Genomic DNA, 6,000 nt, shown 5'->3' with positions numbered 1-6,000 from the left:
GAATTGGAGCCACACTATCCAACGGTTGGTAGGCTATGCATATCTATCACCCTAGATAGAAAATCCGCTGCTCCCTGGTCGGTCCATCGAGCCAGACCGCCGGGTTGGTTCCATCGAACCATGTCCGTGCGACTGGTAGCGCCGACCGTTGTAATTTTAGTACGTACAATATAGTTTATTTTATCAGGACGGTTTGCTTTAACCGGGTCGTGGGGTTGGTAGCTGCCACTAACCGCGTCACTGTATTTTCTTTTCTCCTGCTTTCCAATCGTGTGGACACGGCGGCGAGCAATTGGGAGAACGCGGCAGCGGCGACCGGCCGGCAGCGGCGACCGCGTGAACGGCCGGCAGCGAGAGGCGGTGAGCGGAAGCTGTGCTCTGCGCGCTGTGTGTCGTCGGCTCCGGCCGCGGTCGTCGGGCTGGATCGGCGGCAATGGCGGCGTGGTGCAGGTTGCCAGCGGCGCTACAGACGGCTCCGTCGCCAGCGCCCCTCCGCCGCCAAGGCCCAACAGGACAACACTGCCAGCGGCCGATGCATGCCCAGAAGGCTCTCTCTTCCTCCTGTCTGATCTGCCGTGTTACCAGTGGGTAGTAGCTTTTTTTTCTTCTGATTTTTAGTCTATTTTTAGTAGCAGTCCTGGGTTGGGATCGGAGGTGGTCAACTGGAATTGAACCGGCGTCCTGCGGCGGCTGCCACAATGCCTGCGAACTGGCATCTAGCCCCTTACAATTTTACGTCGTCAGGTTGCAGTTTGGGTGATTCCCATGGAGATACCAATAGTCAATTCCAAAAGATAGGTATTTGTCTCCAGCTAGTGCTGATTATTGATGTGGTTTGTTCAGACGGAAGCACGGCTAATTCTTTAGCTCACTTTTGTTATCGTGCAGATCCAGGTGATACCTGACGATATCACCTCTATCTAGCTCTGTTTAGTTTGTGTGTAGCTTTACAAGCCTATCAATTCATTTATTTAGGGTATTAATTGACTTCTTAATTCATTGGTACATATACTCGTATGGAGTCTATAGAATGTTTGGGCAGTAAAACAACGAACTTATTTGGCAGTTTCTGTACAGGTTCATCTATTCAATTAATCAACATTAGAAGATCCAGTTCTGAATTTTGCAGTATTCTTCAGTACTGCTCCTGGATCTCTGCTCACTCGAGATTCAGTACATCACGCAATTTTTTTGTTTTAGTTTTTATTAGACAAATATTGATGCAACTGCAAATTCGAGTTGGGTTCATTTCAATTGCAATGAGGTGGACTCATAGTGATCCTCACCCAGCCTGTTAGTCTTCGCTGCATTTTGGTTTAAGCCTTCCCTCAAGCCAGGAGTAATAATCTTCTATAGCATGAATTTGATTGCTTATTCAGATGATTGCTTGTTAGTTTTCTGTAGCATAAATGAGATAAGAATGTGCTATTTCGTGAGTACTCATGTGATTATAGCTAAGCAGAGGGGAATGTCCTACTCAGTAACATTACTCTCACCCAGATTTTCGTCTTAGTGCCTGAGTGAAAATTGATGTTATGGCAGTAACATTCTTTTGGAGAAATATGGTATAACAGAAGATGCAGATTCTGAATTTTATTCAGTAGTTAGTTCTGAAAATATTTATTGCTTGTATCCGACGTTTATTTTTCAGAATCCTTGTTTGTGCCTGACGAGTAATAATTTTTCAGGATTCTCCCAAAAAAATCAAGGGATGGAAGATGTATGCAAGGGACTTGGAGACAAAGAGCAAGTATCTAGAGCCAATGTTGGAGAGCCAAACAAATGTCAGCGTTTGTGTTCTTGTTGTACCTAGCCTGGTGTCGCCCGAGCTGAACTTCCATGAGCATGGGTACCCCCATAAGGCAGAGTTCGTGACCTCTCTGTTGTCAGTTGATTTTCCCTTGTGTCTTTCTTTCTTACCCTGCATTTGATTATAACCAAATTTTCAACCTCTCAGCTATCTTCTTTCAACTGTGCCATTGAGTGAAGTACTCATCTTACCTCTGAATTGATGAATATTCTATACATATGGCCTGGCGACAAACCGACGACGACTATTGTTTTGGCATGGCACCCATGGCCGTTTGGGGCATGAAGCAGTCAGTCCAGAGGACTGCGGCCAGGATGATGGCCTTTGTCCCTACAGCGTGATTAGAACCAAAAGGTCAAACTTTTTTGCACTGTGTTTATTTTCTTTCGGTACTTCTTTGGACTACATGTCATTCATCCTCTTCCTATCTACATTCTTGTTGTGTTGCTTTGCATGGATTTGTCGAATAGCAAGTGGCAAGAAGAGTACGCATTAGCGGATTTGTCAAATAGCAAATATGCTACGTCTAGTGGTGACTACTTATTATGGATCAGATGGAGTACTACTTCTCTATTTTGTAAATACCTCAGTCTGTTATCGTGCAACCAAGCAGCTAATTTCTCGCAGTAATTAGAAATATGTTCTCGATCCCATTGAAAGCATTCAGTCATAGTTATTTCATTTTTTCCTCACTCTAGTCCATATACCACTCCATGGATCTCTCAGCAGTAATATTTTATTGAGGATAACCAAACTGTAGTTTGTTGGTGGCTAGTTTTAAGGTTTTAAGAACATGCTACTATCATACGGCAAGAGAAAATGATGTACTGACAAAGCACCTATGTTGCCCCAATGCGATGTCAGCTGTACTTGCTCTTTCGAAATGGGTATATGTATAAATAATAAAGTATGGATGTCCTTCTTCTAATTACTCCTTTTGCAGTTTCTTTATTTTCTTTGGTGGCATTTTTGAGTTTCAGCTCAACACATGGCCTTAGTAGATACATGGTCCTTGCGCCTTTGTGCTTACTTTGTGCTTGCTAGCTGCTCACAATACCTTCTGTTAGTAAGAAAATTACCTTTTTCTACTTGGCGTGCTTCTAAATATTTATGCTTTTCCCATCATTATACATAACATTTGTTATGTAGAAATGATTCTCACCTTTTCAGCTACCTGGTTATACTATGTTTCATGTGCATGAAAATTGATCATAGTGCTAATGGAAAACGCATGGAAGTTGGTGTACATGTTCGTTCCTTGGCTTCGAGCTTTGATCACGTTTCGAGCATAGTAATTTCACATTACGTACAGATACAGATTTAGTATGCCAAATGTATTTTAAATCTGGTAAAAGCATTATGCATCTTATTTCAGTTTGCTAGCCGTGCATACATGACATTCTAGGACTTTCAAGCGGAAAATGACAGAATTCTAAATGGTCACATAATACAGTTGTCTTAACCCTAGTTTCTAATTAGAACGGCAAGCGCCCCCTAGTTTCTATTGGCAGTGAAAGGAAACTAATCCAATTGCTCCTGAAACACAGATATGTACAACAAAAGTTACCCTCCGTCTATTTTCAGTTTCTAGAAAATTCTAGGCCAAATATCCCCGGGTTGATTAAAAATAAATGTTAGTATTAAACTTATAGTTTTGCTATGCCCAAAACAGCTGATCGAATACTCAATTCTTCACCTCTGCATTTGGGGATTTAAGCTAGCAAAGTTGAGCTAACTAAAATTTTGGGCTTACAGGCTGACTAGCTTCTAAATCTTGTTAAATATACTGGTGATGGTGTGACAATGGACATCCCCTTTCTTTTCACTGATTCAATTTTTGCCAAAGGAATTCTATGGTTGCAAATTATGTCCAGCTTCTTGATTGTTATGATAATTCTCTGCCCATTTTTCAGGACAGACATTTTTCAGGACAGACAGTGATGTTCAAAAGATTAAGTGGGATTGGTGGTGTGTTCTGCTCCTGGGTACACAATGAAATGTAGAGCTGCACTGCATGTTGTGGTCTTCAGCGTCGGGCTGCCTAGTACGGTAGAAATCGAACATCAAAGGGTCGTCTAGTGGAGCTGATCAGCTGATGTAACTAAATAATTTGCACCGTCTCATGTAATTTATTACATGTTAACATATTAATTCCTTTATTTTTGATATGCGCGCATTGCCATGTGTGCATGGACACATTGGAATTCTTACTCAAGCCGTACGTGCAAAACTTGCATTGTGTAATCAGGCCATCCTTATACTATTCTTACTGGCATTAAACTTTTACGTCACATAGCGCATCTCTATATATATATATATATATATATATATATATATATATATATATATATATATATATATATATATAGAGAGAGAGAGAGAGAGAGAGAGAGAGAGAGAGAGACCAACTATTCTCGAACCCCCTTAAGAGGGGTTCTAGAATAACTATTCTCGAACCCCGCTTCCTATCACCCGTAGAAACCAACCGTGACCGTACTCCGAGAAAACCCACCGCTACAGCCGAACCGAACTTCCTGTACCACCTACCTAACGTGCATCACCTCCTACCGCGCGCCGCACCTCCACCTCCCACCGCGCGCTGCTCCTCCAGTTCCCTCCTTCCCCGGCCGGCCACCGACCCCGGCGCGCCGCCATCAGACACCCACACCGGCGCACCACGCCGGCACCCACCCTCGCGCGCCACCGCCGGCCCCCACCCTCGCGCGCCACCGCTGGCCCCCACCCTCGCGCGCCGCCACCGGCCCCCACCTCGGCGCGTCGCCACCTGCCCCCACCCTCGGGCACCGCAACCAGCCACCGCCCTGGCGTGCCGCCACCTGCTCCCGCCCTCGCTCACTGCCACCAGCCCCCACACCGGCGTGCCGCCACCTACCCCCACCCTCGCGCGCCGCCACCAACCTCCTACCTCAGCACGGGTTCACCAGGCAAGCCGTCCAGGGTTGGCTGTGCACGAGAACCGGACTGGACTCCGCGAGCATGGCCGCCGCCCCCTACATATCGATCTCCGGCCGTGCTGAAATCTCTAGAGTACAAAAAAGTCTCTTGTCAAAAATTAAAAAAAATCTCTAGAGTACAAAAAACAGGAAGTTCACATCTACAAAGACTCGGTAGTTCACATCTGCAAAACTTGGATGTTCACACACACAAAATTTGTAAGTTTGGAAAATTCTCCAGATTTCAAAATTCAGGAAGTTCACATCTGCAAGACTTGGTTCACACTCGCAAAATTCAGAAGTTCACTTTCACCGAATTCAGAAGTTCAGAAAGCTGCTGCATAACTAAACATGACAAAAAATCAGAAGTTCACTTCGAACGCAGTAGAAGTTCACATTATTTTTGGAAGTTCACTTCGAACAAAAGACAAACACAACTCGGAGGTTCAATTCGAACAGGTGGAAGTTCGCAAAAAAATTCAGAAGTTCACTTGCCACCATCGGGAAGTTCACTTACCTCCGTACGGAAATTTACTCCCCGTATAGAAGTTCATATCTGAAACGGAAGTTCACTCCTTACAACGTTGAGGTCCGTCTGGAAGTTCAGATGCATATAAGGGGAAGTTCAGATCTGTGTCCAGAGAAGTTCATATGCGACGGAAGTTCGCTATATTTTCTGAAGTTCACTTCAAACTAGACTAAAGTTTCAGAAGTTCGCCCTGTACAATATTGAAGTCCGTCGGGAAGTTCAGATTCAGGGAAGAAGAAGTTCACATCCATGTACCGGGAAGTTCAGAAAGGGTTCGAGAATAGTTATTCTCGAACCGGTTGAGCCCAACTATTCTTGAACCCCCCTTAAGAGGGGTTTCGAGCCCACCCGCCCGCACTGCCTGATCCACCCAACGCATGCGAGGAAAAAAAAGAACGCCGGCGTCTCGAGTCCCGAACTACCCACTATCTTCTTCCCCACCTTCTTCCCTGTCGACGCGAGGTACCGCGCCGCCCGGACCCAAATCCCGCCTCGCCTTCTTCCTCGGCGGATGCCTGCATCCTGGCCCCGTCTCCTTCCCGGCGGCAGCCCGTAGCCACGCCTCGCCCCGCCTAATTTCCCCGAGGTAGCTAGCATTCGTGCCCCTCTCCTTCCCCGGAGGCAGCCACCAGCCCCGCCCGGCCGCCCCACACTAATTTCCCCGAGGCAGCCTGCATCCGCATCCCTCTCCTTCCTCGGAGGAAGCC

General features: G+C 45.9%; 1 long non-coding RNA gene across 4 annotated transcripts; it reads left to right on the top strand.

Moving 5' to 3' along the window:
- Positions 1–227: 227 nt before the first annotated feature.
- LOC127325978 (uncharacterized) lies at positions 228–4,054 on the top strand. Of its 4 annotated transcripts, none has more exons than XR_011750666.1 (4): positions 228–798; positions 1,689–1,862; positions 1,958–2,164; positions 3,724–4,054. It is a non-coding gene; the product is annotated as an uncharacterized lncRNA (long non-coding RNA). The 4 variants fall into 4 exon arrangements; XR_007867512.2 differs by having other exon boundaries at positions 1,689–1,867; XR_007867513.2 differs by having other exon boundaries at positions 1,689–2,164; positions 3,729–4,054.
- Positions 4,055–6,000: the final 1,946 nt, after the last annotated feature.

This window comes from Lolium perenne, chromosome 1 (assembly GCF_019359855.2).
Source record: "Lolium perenne isolate Kyuss_39 chromosome 1, Kyuss_2.0, whole genome shotgun sequence".
Lineage (NCBI taxonomy): Eukaryota > Viridiplantae > Streptophyta > Magnoliopsida > Poales > Poaceae > Lolium > Lolium perenne.
This window is presented reverse-complemented; position numbering and strand designations above follow the sequence as displayed.